General features: G+C 36.9%; 1 protein-coding gene across 1 annotated transcript in view; it reads left to right on the top strand.

Moving 5' to 3' along the window:
- Positions 1–14484, top strand: part of ntrk3b (neurotrophic tyrosine kinase, receptor, type 3b) — a 132797-nt gene that overhangs the window by 93216 nt on the left and 25097 nt on the right. The gene's annotated exons all lie outside the window — the stretch shown is intronic.

Here is a 14484-nt window from a genome sequence, read left to right as displayed (position 1 = left end):
AAATAAATCAATAAATAAATAAATAAATAAATTCCATCTGTTAATGCATTATTTGTGCCACACAAAACATTGTACTGGTGTAATCTCTTGCAAATGTAAATAAATAAATAAATAAATAAATAAAATCTGTTAATGCAAGATTTAGGCCAAAAATATTCAACGTACCGGTGTAATACCTTACAAAATTTACAGTTTATGCAGATTGAGAAATAAAACAGAACATTGTTGATGTAAACATAGTGCCAGGGGACCAGAATTTTCTGATATTTATTCTTCTTTTATGTTTTCCTATGTATCTGGTGTTGCATTGCAGTGTTACATTATTTAACGTTTGCCTATACAGCTGGTGTTCATGATGCTGTATGTGTAACCAATTAGTACACAATTAACCAGTATTATCCGTCGCTGGAGCTTTTGGTTCTGGACTAGTGGCCAATGTATAAAGCACAAGTTCACTTCACTGGTGCAAAAACTTCTGGTACTTTCTTTCACAGTAAGGCTCTTAGTGATGCTTTGCATTAAAATGGCAGAGGATTGTTACTTGTTGAATTACAGAGCACAGGGGAGATGGTTTTTAAAAGGGGCAGTGTAATTTAATCGCTCATTAATTCTTGCTTTCATTTTAATTCTCAGTTCTAATTAGTTATAATTTGGCCCTACGTGCAGGTCTTCTTTTCTTCTCCCACTTAGAGCTATGATTAGCACTTGTAGTAAAAGTAGTTAACTAACTCAAGCAACCTAGAAAACGATGCCAGTTAATTTAAGAAGCTAATATGAGCGGGAAAAGTGACACAGCAGAGGTCAATTGAGATGTCAGTCAAGGAAGTCAGATCAAATGAAAACAGTCCCCAGCTGGGACAGGAAAATAGGACACGTCAAATAGCTTACATGGCCACATAATAATGCTCCAAATGAACGCTCCTGGATTTCTTTATCACATATATGCAGAATTTACCAAGTAGCAGCCTTTTTTACTTTTCTTGATTTCAGTTATTGACATTTTGTTAACATTGTATTGACTTTTAGTCTGCAGGAGAAGCAGTCCATACGGTATGTGTGCAAACACAAATTATAAATCTACCACGCTCTGAACACAAACTGTGCTCCTAAAAAAGAACACGACACCCTGGTACAGGGGCGGATGCAAATCACTGCTCATATTTAACACAAATGCTGTAGTGTTTGTTGAGCACTACTGTACCAAAAATGCTTCCTGAAAATAGCTCTAATTGTTAAATCCCAGATGTGGGTGGAAGTCTTTTTTCTCTTTTCTCATATATCACAGAAAAGATGTCATCACACAGTGATTGTGTGTGTGAGAGGGCTCACAGCTCCTGACTTTTCTCCCTCAGGGATCAAACAAAAGGATTGTACTGATTGTTAGTCGACCTCTTTTTGATTGGTCCCTCTCCTCCTCTGGGAATACATGAACAATTCTGGCACTTTTTTATGTCTAAGCGCTTTCATTTGCCTCATTTTGATCTTCAGTGGGGTTGAATTATAATGCACATTACACAGGAAACTAAAAGATGAGACGTGAAAGGAAGAGAACGAGTAGGATAATCATTTTTCATAATCAAGATGGTTAATAAAAAAATGGGTGGTTGCTTATCGTCTTGTCTCTTCCTCGGAATCCTTTGAGGAATTCATCCCCTTTTTAGAGGAGAAGGAAATAGCCGAGTGTTTGATGGAGTTTTTGGGGAAATGAGCTGTAAGCTTGTGGCTATTCAGAGCACTACTGCAAAATTTCTTCTTATGTATTCAGTTTGATTTTTGAATTAAATCAAGAGCAATACCATACAAAAGGCCAAGATGCAATCCATATCTATACATCTATGCATCTTCCTGATCATCCTAAATGATGAAGTCATTATCTGGACAACTTAATATCTGGACAAAAGAAAACAATGGTCTTTTTCCAGTCTTCAACTGTCCAGGTTGGGTGAGTCTGTCCCCTCTGTAGCCTCAGGTTCCTGTTCTTGGCTGACAGGCGTGGACCCTGATGTGATCTTCTGCTGCTGTTGCCCATCCACCTCAAGGATTGATGTGTTGTGCATTCTGTAATGCTTTTCTGCTCACCGTGGTTGTAAAGAGTGGTATTTATGTTACCTTTCTGTCAGCTCTAACCAGTCTGGCCATTCTCTTCTGACCTTTCTCATCAATATGGCATTTCCATTCGCAGAACTGATGCTCACGGATGGTTTTTTTGGACGTTTGTTTGTTTTTTGCACCTTTATCTGTAAACTCTAGAGATTGAAATCCCAGGAGATGAGCTGAAATACTTTGAAATGCTCAAACTAGCACATCTGGGACCAACAACCATGGATGGCCTTCTCTAGGCAGAGATGCAGTTGTGCCATATTCTTTCCATTTTTTGATAATGGATTTAATGCTGCTTTGTGGGGTGTTTAAATTTTGGAATGTTTTATACAGATTTTTTATACTTATGCAATCAAAACTTATTTTTTATTTGTATATAATTTTGCAAACCATATAGATTTTTCTCTCCACTTTAGTATTATGGGCTATTTTCTGCAGATTCATGACACATAATCCCAATTAAGTCCATATCTATTGAATCCTTAGTGTTATAGTTAGGGTTCATATATCTTTACATATATCCAATATTTAAAGATTTCAATATGATTGGACAAAAAAAGACAGACATATCTGGTATGTACATCATGTACGTTTATGACATTCAGAATTGAGGGAGCCACTTGTGAGACAGTCTGATCAATTCTCAGGCTGAAACATGTCGATTTTGCTTGGTGTTGGAGAGAAGAAAAAGACATCTCCTATGGAGACACCCTCTGACTTCATGCTCGGAAAATGTGAAAAAAAATTCCTAAAACTGAGAATTGTTACTGAGCAAGCTCCAGGTTTCCAGCTCCAGAGTTTCCAGAGTTTCATTAATCAGTCATAAGCAACAAATGAAAGAGTATTTTATTTCTTCTCAGTTAAATACCCTCTCTTTTATAAAAAATATTTGGAATTTTTTTAAATGTGATTGAACAAGCTTTGTTTATCTTTTCAAGCATCTTAATACCTTTCTTGCTTGTAATAGGATGGTGGATATGAAATCTTTCATTTTGAAACATGAGTAGTTTGGAATGAAGCCGCTTTGCTAAGACACTCTACAGTTCAGACGATGAAGATATTTGTCTTGGTTTATGCATCGCAAAATAGACCACAGAGGCAAAAAAAAAAAAAATAATTCCAAAAAAGATTGTAAAGGAAAGCTGGAAGGTGTTCATGCAAAATAAGATGCAAAAAAGGATGCTGGCCAGGGCTTTATTGAAACAGCAAACGAGAGCTGTTTGCTTTCTCTCAATACAGATAAGCCTAAGGCAATGTTCCACAGCCTCCACACTGAATATTTATATCATCACAAATAGGCTAAGGTGTGAATGTTTTTGATTTTTTTTTTGGATAGGCCAGTCTGCATTTAAGGACTTTAAGTTTTGCCATTTTTGATTATTCAAGTGATTATTATTTACTACATTGACTATTATTTGCTACATTTATTTACGTCTATTCATTCAGCAGACACTTGGTTCGACGTAGCTTACACATGAAGTAAATACAATCCAAATATAGAGCTATGACAAGAGCCAATTTTGATGCAGGAGTTACGTGACTATGCTTGCCTTTCAGAAATAGCACAAGACGGCTGGATGAGTTAAGAGAGGAAACTCCATTTCAATGCTAAGAGCTAAAAGATACAGTAAGTGCAGACTGTACGATTGAAGGACAAACATAATGAAGGAGATTAAAAACTAAAATATCACGCAATATGCAACTTCTGGCACTGTCATGTGGTAAGATAGGGGCAAAAGAGATCAGATGAGTCTTGACATGCTTCTTGAATGTTGCAAGAGTCTCTACAAGATGGTAGAGTTCAAGAGTTGTGTTTCAGCACCCAGGGACCATGTATGAGAACTGTTGGAGTAAGACTTTAAACCATGTACCCTGCTGAAAAAGTCCCGCTACCAAATCACAGGCCGAAAGGGTCAAGCTGGTAGACCATCTTTGCCAGCTAGATAATTATTTTCCAGCTTCCCTATTACTTTCCAGCTTCCCTACTGCAACAAATTGTTTTTTTAGGAAAATAACATATAAGGAAACTGGAAAATAGCTTACTAGCAATGATGGTTTACCAGCTTGAGCAATTCAACTTGTGTTTTGGTAGATGAGAGCTAGCTAGATCAAGTTAGATTTTTCAGCAGGGAATACAGGAAATACAGCTCATTCACAGACCTTACTGGACGAGAGGGAGTGTATGAGTGAGTGAACTTCCCTTGTAAAAGGAAATCCCTCTGTTGTAGTTCTACAGAGTTCCTAGATGATAAACCAGTAACCCTTACAGGTAAGGGTGTAGGGCGGAACCTATTTTTTTTAAAGGTCTAGTAGGATCCTCTATACTTTTTGTGTTTTTGCTACTGCTTTCAGTCAGTAATAGTGTTTGTACTAAATTAGTGAAGCATAGGTAGGATCTTGCCTGAGGAGTATTATTTGGAAAAAAAAAAAGTCCTTTATGTGGTAAAAAAGCAGTTCTTAGTAATGGACTATCACACCCTACTATAGTGTTTCCTCCAGCCATCTTTCTTCAGAACCATCTGGATGTGTGAAGCTGATTGATGATTTTCCATGATTTCTGGAAAAGCTTGGGATATCAGTAACATCTCTATGGCTATGATCAGTCAGGTCCCTCTGGATGGTTACAATCCTTTACAAAGTAATGCTTAAAAGATGACTGATTTGTGTTTGAAACATGCTTTCCATGCCTCTTTTGTACACCATGTTTGATAATGTGGTATAAACCCCAAACCCCCCACCCACCTCCGTTACTTAACCAGATGTAGAGAAATAAATCTTTTGGACATGATGTATTGTCTTAAATTATACACGTATGTAGAAAGTATTGTATGATCAAGTAATTAATGAAGCTGTACTGATAAAACTTGCATGGAAATTGACTTGACAGCAGGCTTGCATTTATTTAGTTCAAAAGACCCGTCTAGATCTGGCTTGCTTTGTTAAGTGAAATGGAAACCTTTACTGTTTGCTGTTAAGTAATGCAACAACTTAAAGATCAGAGACATTCGGATTATAACAAACCTTATGCGAGCCTTTACAAGTCCCTTGTTTTAATTGCTTATCACCTCTGTACAGTTTGCAAATGTGAGGGCTTAAGTGTGTTTGTGTGTGTGTGTGTGTGTGTGTGTGTGTGTGCGTGCTTCCCACAGTCTCAGTGCAACCCAGTTAAAGGACTCACAGTGATCTAGCTGCATATCTTTTACTACAGCTCCATCCTCTGAGGCAAAAAAAATGCTGAGACAATGGTTCCTGCAGCCACCTGCACTGCTACTTGAGTAGACTCAAACAATAATTACATTTGCTTCGGCTTGACGACTGATTGAGCCCATTATCCTAACCCAGATTCAGCATGACACTGGCTCACCTCACCGATTGGATCTGCTACAGCTGTATTTTCAGACCTTTCCGAGCAGCGTTTGGCCATGTGGGTACTGGGAGATTTTATTTGGCCGTGTGTGCATGTGCTGTGTGTGTGTGTGTTTTTTTTTTTTTTTGCTTAAAGATGTCAGTTGTAGAACATGATCTCATGGATGTGAGATAGCATTAAATGAAGAAGAAGTGTGTCTTATGAGTGAACTGTCTTCAGTCTAAGGGCATTTTCACACTTGGTTCAAATACAGATGTCTGGGTTTGGTTGCTTTCACATTGGAGAATCTCTTCTAAACCATGGATAGATTGCACAGTTCTGCAGTTACTTTCGTGACACTTTCGTGTTTGCCAAATAGTAGACACTAGGTTCATCCATTTGTTTGGTACAAGCACTCAAGCGATGAAGAACAGCACTTTCTGGATAAAAGATTTTTTGCGATGTTGTCAGTGCAAGCACTCACACCACAAAGGTGAGCTAATTACAGCACTCCAGTCCTATGAAAGTGTCGCTTTTTATATCAGTAAGCTGACCATAACATCCCTTTCCGCACCATCACGAAAATTAAACAGGAAGCAATGTGACAAGTCGAAACAATCACATTAGATGGCATGCAGTGTTGAGAGCAGATAGTTTCCACACACAATGTGGACCGCATCACGGTTCAGTGGACGCAAGCTTCAGACCACCATTTTTAAGAAGACCAAGCACTGAGTTCTGAAAAGCTACTTTGTTACAGTATCTATTGTTAAAAGTGATAAACAAATATAAATGAATTGAAATAAACCACTTACATCCTCCTGATTGTGGGACTAGCCAGGTTCGTCTGAAGCGGTGTGTGGGTCCAAGGCTGACGGAATGTAGCTTGTATATAGAGTGTGTATATAAATCAGCCATAGAACTGAATTAATCAGCATGCAAATGACTGGATAGCAGATAAAGGAGAGCACACCATTCAAAAGCCATCTCAACCGACCACCTAGTGGGATCCCACTGCACCCAGCTTTAGTAGCAAAAGCAGTACACGGTGGGAACATGGCAAATTAAAATACATGCACAGAGTAAGTATGGATGCCATATTTATTCTGTGTAATACAGGCTTAAATGGTAAATGAAGTTGTAGTACCTGGTATTGATCTGGAAATATTTGCAGTTCTGGCAGAACCTAGCTGCAATCAGTTTTAATAAAAAGTGTAAGGCTCACAAACATTCAAGTATGAGCATGAAAGTGAACCGGTGCATACATGACTAGGATAACTGAGCACACAAAGGACAAATATTTCCCCTTAATATTTTTATAATGTAATGGTACTAAAGGTTAAGCCGTAAAAAGGCCAGTACAATTAAATGATAAATAATTAAATTCTCTCCAGTGGAATTTGCACCAGTGTCCTCAGGCCCTCCTACCTGAAGCCTTTTATTTTTACAAGACACATGATTCACATGATTGCACATGATTCAGTTAACTGCACATTTGTGAGGATCTCGATTAAGTGAATACTGCAAAACAGTTTCAGAGAATTAATTGCCAGTGGAATACCAAACAGTCAGGCATTGTAAGGACAATGAAAGCTATAGACCTAAGCTTTTGTTGGAGATGGAGTCCTGGAAGTTACACAAGACTGTTTAATGTTTTCCTAAATGCAACACTGATCTCATACTACAGACATTTACATTTAGAGGAACTTTTATCAAAATGAACATGTGAAATCCATCCAAGCATCTATAGCTGTCATGCATGCAAGAATGTCATACATGTCATGTGCTTTCTTGCCTATGATTCCACAGAACTCTACAACTGATCTGACTGAGCACTCACTGATTAGTGCCATCCAAAGAGCTACACTGGCCTGACCTACTGTATATCAGCCCATAAAAAAAGGTGCCTTGATCATGGTGGTTGGTCCTGGTCCACATTGTTCTGGTCCCTAAATATACATTTTTTTTTAAAAAAATTATTTTATATTAAGTTTGATGCCTGATGGCTGGAGAAAAAAAAAACATCTTGTATTGAACATGTATTAAAAACATGACCAACCTCCAAACACCCATTTAACATCTGGAATAATAATAATAATTATATTATATTATATTATATTATATTGTATTATATTATATTATATTATATTATATTATATTATATTATATTATATTATATTATATTATATTATATTATATTATATTATATTATATTATATTATATGTATTACACTTTTTTCATTTCTGTGCTACCTGGGAACTAGTAACAAGCTATTGGGAAAACAGATCATGTGTAGATTGTATCAGAAGAACCATGTGGAGTTTTGTGCTGGGGAACATTTTAAGAAAAATGGTACTAATGGTACTCCCTTTCCTGTCCCTTTTTTAAACCTTTAAAAATGATTAATTTACACAAATGTACCATAAGTAGTTTTTAGAGTAAAGCTTTACACTAGACTACACACACGTTTCTAGGTAAAAGATGCATACTAAAGGTACAAAAGGTATACCCTTGAGGGTTTCACCCCAGCACACAAGCAAAGGTACAGTTTAGTACCCCTTTTTCCCATGCAGCTAAAAATGCTAACGATGCAAACACTAGAGCTTAAAAGCTCATGAGAGCTCATTACAAAGAAAAAATCGACAGTGAAGGCACGCTTGACCCTCAGTATGAGCCCAAATTCATGTGATTATAGTGTTATAACGTGGATTTCATGCAGTTGAACGGCCTAGTGTGCAGCCAGCAATGCTAATGGTATAATATTAAATAATGTATTTATAACTTAATGTATAGAAAATAGCCCGTGACTCACTTTCAAATTTCACTATCTATCTTATATGAAACATGAATTATTTATATTGTCCTATGGCGTATGGAGTGTAAATGTATATCATTTGTTATGCTACATCATTAGCCTCATTAACATTAAAGAGAGGATTCTTTGCCCAAATAGCAACCAGAATTCAAAAGCTAAAACAGTTAGAAAACATCAAGAACAAATGCCCTTCTTGGCCTGCATGGCAACAGAAGACTGTAGCATATGCTCACATTTCCAAAAACCTCAAGTGATATTTATAGTCAGAGGAAATAACAGCATGAAATGCACATATCATAACATCCTGCTGGTTCAGATGGAGCGTTACAACACCTTCTCTCTTTAGATGTGCACCGCATCCAAGATCATGACAATTTTAAAAACGACAGCGGCATCCAAAAGCTTTTTGATTGGCATTGGCATTGCAGTCAGACTTATTTCATGCCAAAGAAATGCTACATGCAGAGTGAACCTGCCTTAAGCTCTCAGCCTGCTAAATAAATAAAAATAAAGCTTGCAAATAAGTTTGCCTAGGTTTTGAAATTGCCGGATTTTCAGAGAAACAAAGTAGCAGCCCCTGGCACTAACTGTTCCAAACTGCTGAAGACGGAGTTTTGCTACATTTTGCATTCTTAAAATTCATAAAGAGAGCTGATGCAAGAACAAACAATAAATAATATGAAAACTGCAAACACTTGCACTGTCTCACAATGGAATCATGTACCTGTATTTTGAAAAATGATACAGTTCCAGTGTGTATTGTCACCAATCAATTGGATTATACCAATTCCGAGATCATGCATGCTACAATTACATTTGTATATTGGATAAACACGTGAGTTCCTGATATGTGATGAATAAATATTTGATTTACTGAAAGGATATAGCAATAAACAACTTACATGAAGCAGCGGCGCCTAAAGGAATTAACTGAATTAAATAATTTTTGGTCAAATCAAATAAACCTCTAGGATAAGAGAGAGAGAGAGAAAGAGCCAGTTTAGGTTCTTTAAATACGTACATCTTGTTCTCATCACTTCTTTAAAAAATAAGTCAGAACGTTCTCTATTATTTCACAGGATATGATTCTTGATTTGAAATGACGATCCTTCCTGCCTACAGATCAAATACATATTCCAATGATAATGCCAGTGAAAATGAGCTTTCTGATTGACTGAGCCTGACTATGCCTCTGGAATGTGCAATGTAAAATCCTGATGCATGATTTCCTCCCTGCTATTTGCAGAAATAGCTCCATTGGCACCATATTCGTCTACAGTTTAAACACACAATCTCCTAGACCTGTGTGTATTGTTGTTGTGGACCTGGTATTGTGGCCTTTGAGTGTGACTCAGTGAAGGGAGTTTGCTCCGCTCTGCTGGAGCAGCTGAGTTTCAGGGCATTTCCGAGGTCTGATCGATGGCGGCTTTACAGTGGCCAGCACAACTATCTCATTTTTTCTCTCTCCTTCCCTCTGAGCTGGTAATAAAAGGTAAATGTTTAATGCCCTGAGCTCAATCGGCATACACCACCCAGCTGCCTAGAGCGATGCCGTATTATCAAGTTTCTAGCACCTTTCTGTTCTGCTGGCCGGCGAGTGACTGATGGCACCTGAATATAACCTCCATCACTTTAATGCCGGCGGAGACGAAGGACTCGAGTCACACTTCTGCAAGGAAAAAGTTCTTGCTTTCTAGCAACTGGATATTCTTACAGAGCATTTACTGTATATTGCATGTGATTTCGCACTCCCCCTTTACTTATATACTTATATTTAACCCTCTTTAGTTACATTCGACTCATTTTATTTATGCTTGACTTCATTCTTACACTTGTCAGCACTCTCTCATTAAGATTTTATGATGCACAGCCAGTTATTAACTATGCCACTTGAGAAGTGTAACACATGCATAGATGGAGCTCTTGATATTGGTTAATTTCTGTGGTTAATTCAGTGTAGGTTTAATTTAGATAGCAAGGTTTAAGAAATTTCATTTTGAATTCTTTTGCCGTTATTCCTTCTGATGAAAGGTTTATATATTTTCACCTTTGTTTTTATTCATCTCATTTACTTGGCACACATAAGGCTATTGCACAACACTTCTGAGACAAACCATTACCGGCTGAAATGCATGCATGCCAGATTTAGATTTTATGTGAACAGATATGTGCTCCTTGCCCTCCCTTATGTCTCAGATGCATTTTACACCCCCATAAACAAAATGAACAATCGCACTGATGGAGAAAACATAAATTTTTCGAGGCCTCCTTCATGAAGGATCATAAATATTGATGTCCTCTCAGGTCGTCTAACCAGAAACAGAGGAACGGTTCGTAAAACAGTAAACTGAAAAATACTGTGTACTATAACATATAACCGAGGTATTTACCTTGTGCATGATGTTTACAGTCCGAGTTAGAAATAACACTCAATTACATTGATTCTGCAAGACCAAGAAATGTGCTGTTTCTTCAGGGAAATAATATACTAGACGAAACCAACAAAAAAACATTTTTTTCACAAATGACTTTTTGTTTACTAAAAAGCGGAATTACTAGGAAGACCAACAAGGACTGTCTGTCCATCTTATATAATTAAAATTAAGCCTAGGTGCCCTAACTGTAGGGCACTAGTAGAAAACATTACCATGTTGATTTTGATTTAGTGTGATTTAAAAGGCTACCCCAAGGACGTGCAAACGTTTTACAGTGAGGGACCTCTCCACAGACCACCTCTGTACAGATTTATTTTTACAAATAAACTATTTAAAAAAAATTAGGAACAGTACTTAAATGTGCACAATAATAGCGTGGTTATTTATTGGAGCCAGAGAGGTTTTTTTTAATGATTATTAAAAATACTATCCACTATTTCCATGAAACCCATTTTCATTAAAATAGTCATTAGAGTCCATTTGACATTATTTATAGTAGGGATGTAACTGAATGCATTATTCGAAATGAACAGACACACTGTTCTAAATATGAATAGGAGGCTTCAGGAGGCACACTTTTTTAAGAAAGCTTGCCAGAAAGGTTTACAGAGCATCTGGTTTTTACATTCATGCGGGCATGAGCGAACAGTTGAATATGAAATATGTGAATATGACAAAGAAAAGAAAGCATAACACAAACATGTGACACTGCGTGTTGCATTTACAGCATGCTAAGTAACTGCCTGTTCAGGGTCACAGTGGTTTAAATTAGGCTACTAGTTTGTGTATTTTTTGGGAAACAACCAACTAAATTCATTATGAATTAGCTTAGGCAGGTACAAACAAAAATAATATTATTTATTAAAATAATAATAATAATGAGCAAGAATAAAATTACAGTCTTGTGCACTGTGAACTGTCAGAGCCAGAATTCACAGACCAGGCTGAGAGCTTCTGTGGACATAGTGGTAGGGTCAATTTTTGATAAAAAAAACCCAAAAACTTACAATTCAGGCCATATGCACCTCAGGTTATAATCTGAATACAGAGACCCCTAATTTATAAGCATAACAACTTTGATAATGGTGGGTTGTGGCTTCCACCAGTGTAACAAAATTAAGAAATCACAGACTCCCTAGTTATGCTTTATGGACCCCACTATGTGAATCATGGGTTTAAACCACTAACAGTGCTTTTACACCCTAAAGATGGATAAGTCACACTGCCAACTAGTTCAATTATGAATACTTAGATTTAAAAAATTTATGTTAAATTAGCAAATAAGATTCCCTCAAACTGTGCAAATAACCTTGAATTAACCAATGTTAACCAAAGTTAGGACCAGATTTACTAAAAAAGGGTTGTATACTTTCTTAATTGAATTAAGGGTAAGGCTTTTGACAACTGGATAGGAAACAAAAGTTGCAATGTGCTAGCTTGCATGCACTCCAACACAACCACAAATTCAGCGGTACACTATAAATTAATTTGTTGTTTTGAATGATGGGAAGAGAAGACTATGGAGAAGGAAAGGAAAGGCTCATGATCCAAAGCATACCACATCATCTGTCAAACATGGTGGAGGCAGTGTTATGGCATGGGCAGGTATGGCTGCCAATGGAACTGGGTCACAGGATGAATTATGTGTAAAGAGCTATACTTTCTGCTCAGAGTCAGTCAGATGCTGCAAAACGGGTAGGACGGCGTTTAACAGTACAGATGGATAATGACCCAAAACATAACGCGAAAGCAAACCAAGGCCTATGAACAAGCAGCAACAGAAGGCGGCTGCAGTAAAGGCCTAGCGATGCATCTCAAGGGAGGAAACTCAGCATTTGGTGATGTCCATGGGTTCCAGATTTCAGACAGTCATTCACTGCAAAGGATTTGAATCCAAGTATTTAAAATAATCCTAATACTTATGACTGTTAGTTTGTCCAATTACATTTGCGCCTGTGAACATGGAGAGATTCTAATATCTAATATTCTAATATTTATGATTATGTTAATTTGTCTAACTACTTTTGAGTCTGAGCCTGTGGAGGGACTCTGCAAAAAAATGGCTGCAATTTTTGTTAAACCCCTTGAATTAAAATGGAAAGTCTACACTTCAGTCACATCATGATTTCTTCTTTTCAAATCCATTGTGGTGGTGTACAGAGGCAAAATTCTTAAGGATCTGACTATAGATTTTAAAGCACAACCAGACTAATAACAACAGTATGGTTTATGTGTTCCCCTTGTTTAATTAAGCCAGTGAGAATTGTCTGGCAATATTATTAAAGCCAGGAATTGACCACTGAGTTTTTATTTATTTATGACGTTATTTGCTATGAATACAAATACATGCCGTTTGCTTCCCTCATTTAATTAAGGGTGAGACCACTCTGAACTGGATTCTCAATTTTAAGGCCACCCTGATGAGAGCAGAGAGGAACATTGAGTGCCACGTTGCTTCACTCCTGGAGTTACTCGGGTTAAGTGGTTTTCTCGAGGGCAGTGACTGGTGCGAGGGTAAGTGCTGTAGAACTGTCATTTCACTAGGACAAGGTCAGAGTGCTGTAGAGCCCATTTGAGAAGTTGGACTATCCTCTACTCATCAGGCTGCAGCCATGCGGCATCACGGAGAATGTAAACGAAGCAGGAAATGGTAGGCATGCAATTTCCTCTGAGGTTCCTGAAGATTCCTAACAAATTCAAAGTACTTACACTGTAAGAGTCATTGAAGATTGCATTATACCACTTATTAATAGCCTGAATTTTTTTGTCTGTATCAATTTATACCAACATTTTGCAACAAAAATTCAGTAGGCAAAAATGATTAAATTTTTTTTTCTCCAGTTTCTATAATTGGTTTGTCTCGCCATAGTTATATTGTCCCCTGTGAAGAAGCTACAATTTACAGTTGTGCTTAGCAGTAAACATAGATGAGAACCTGTGGGTTTGCATGAATCAGAATGTGCCTCTTGGCTACAGATTGCATGGAAATCTTTAAAATGGTTACAGAATAAATGTGGCAAAGGTGGGGAGGACTTTCCATTTAAAGTCACTGTCAATCTCAGAGTGGTCCATCAAAAAGATCAATCAAATAACTGACTCGCTGGAGTGTGTTTTTGAGAGAAACACTGGCAGGTCACAACATGATAAACAACATATGCAACAATGTATACAGTCATTATATTATGCATTATATGCATTATTTATCTCCTAGAAAATTTTTGTAAATCATCTTCTCTCTGATTTTCTCTCTGAAAAAACAGCCATCTTGAAGAATATTTGGAAGTGTGTGTGTGTGTTTTGTACCATCATAACCTAATCATAGAAATATTTCATATTATATTACAGTACTACTGAATGCTTGATTCTGATTGGTTATAAGCTGTTGATTAATTTTCTATAACAGCAGTTCTGACAGTAGTTCCTGCTGCAAGTTTTATATTAAAATGCTCATTCTAGTACCTGTAATACTTTTCTATAGTAACAACTTCGCACTCCACATCATTAATAATAATAATAATAATAATAATAATAATAATAATATAGTGCAGTATATTATACATAGTTTATATTTTATACATTATACACACTGTATATTTCACAATGTATATTATTCACACTTCTCTATCATGCACAATATTACCTATATCTATTTTTAACTGACTGTTTGATTTGTAATGTTAGAATTTCACTCAATTTTTATATCTTTTTTTTTATATCCTGGGCTAACTCTATAAACTGTGATGCATAATGGATTTGGACTGAGCATTTTGGAAAGAGTCTCGAGTAA

The sequence above is a fragment of the Pangasianodon hypophthalmus genome, chromosome 11, assembly GCF_027358585.1.
Source record: "Pangasianodon hypophthalmus isolate fPanHyp1 chromosome 11, fPanHyp1.pri, whole genome shotgun sequence".
Lineage (NCBI taxonomy): Eukaryota > Metazoa > Chordata > Actinopteri > Siluriformes > Pangasiidae > Pangasianodon > Pangasianodon hypophthalmus.
Note: the sequence above shows the minus strand (reverse complement) of the source record. Positions and strands in the feature narration are given on the sequence as shown.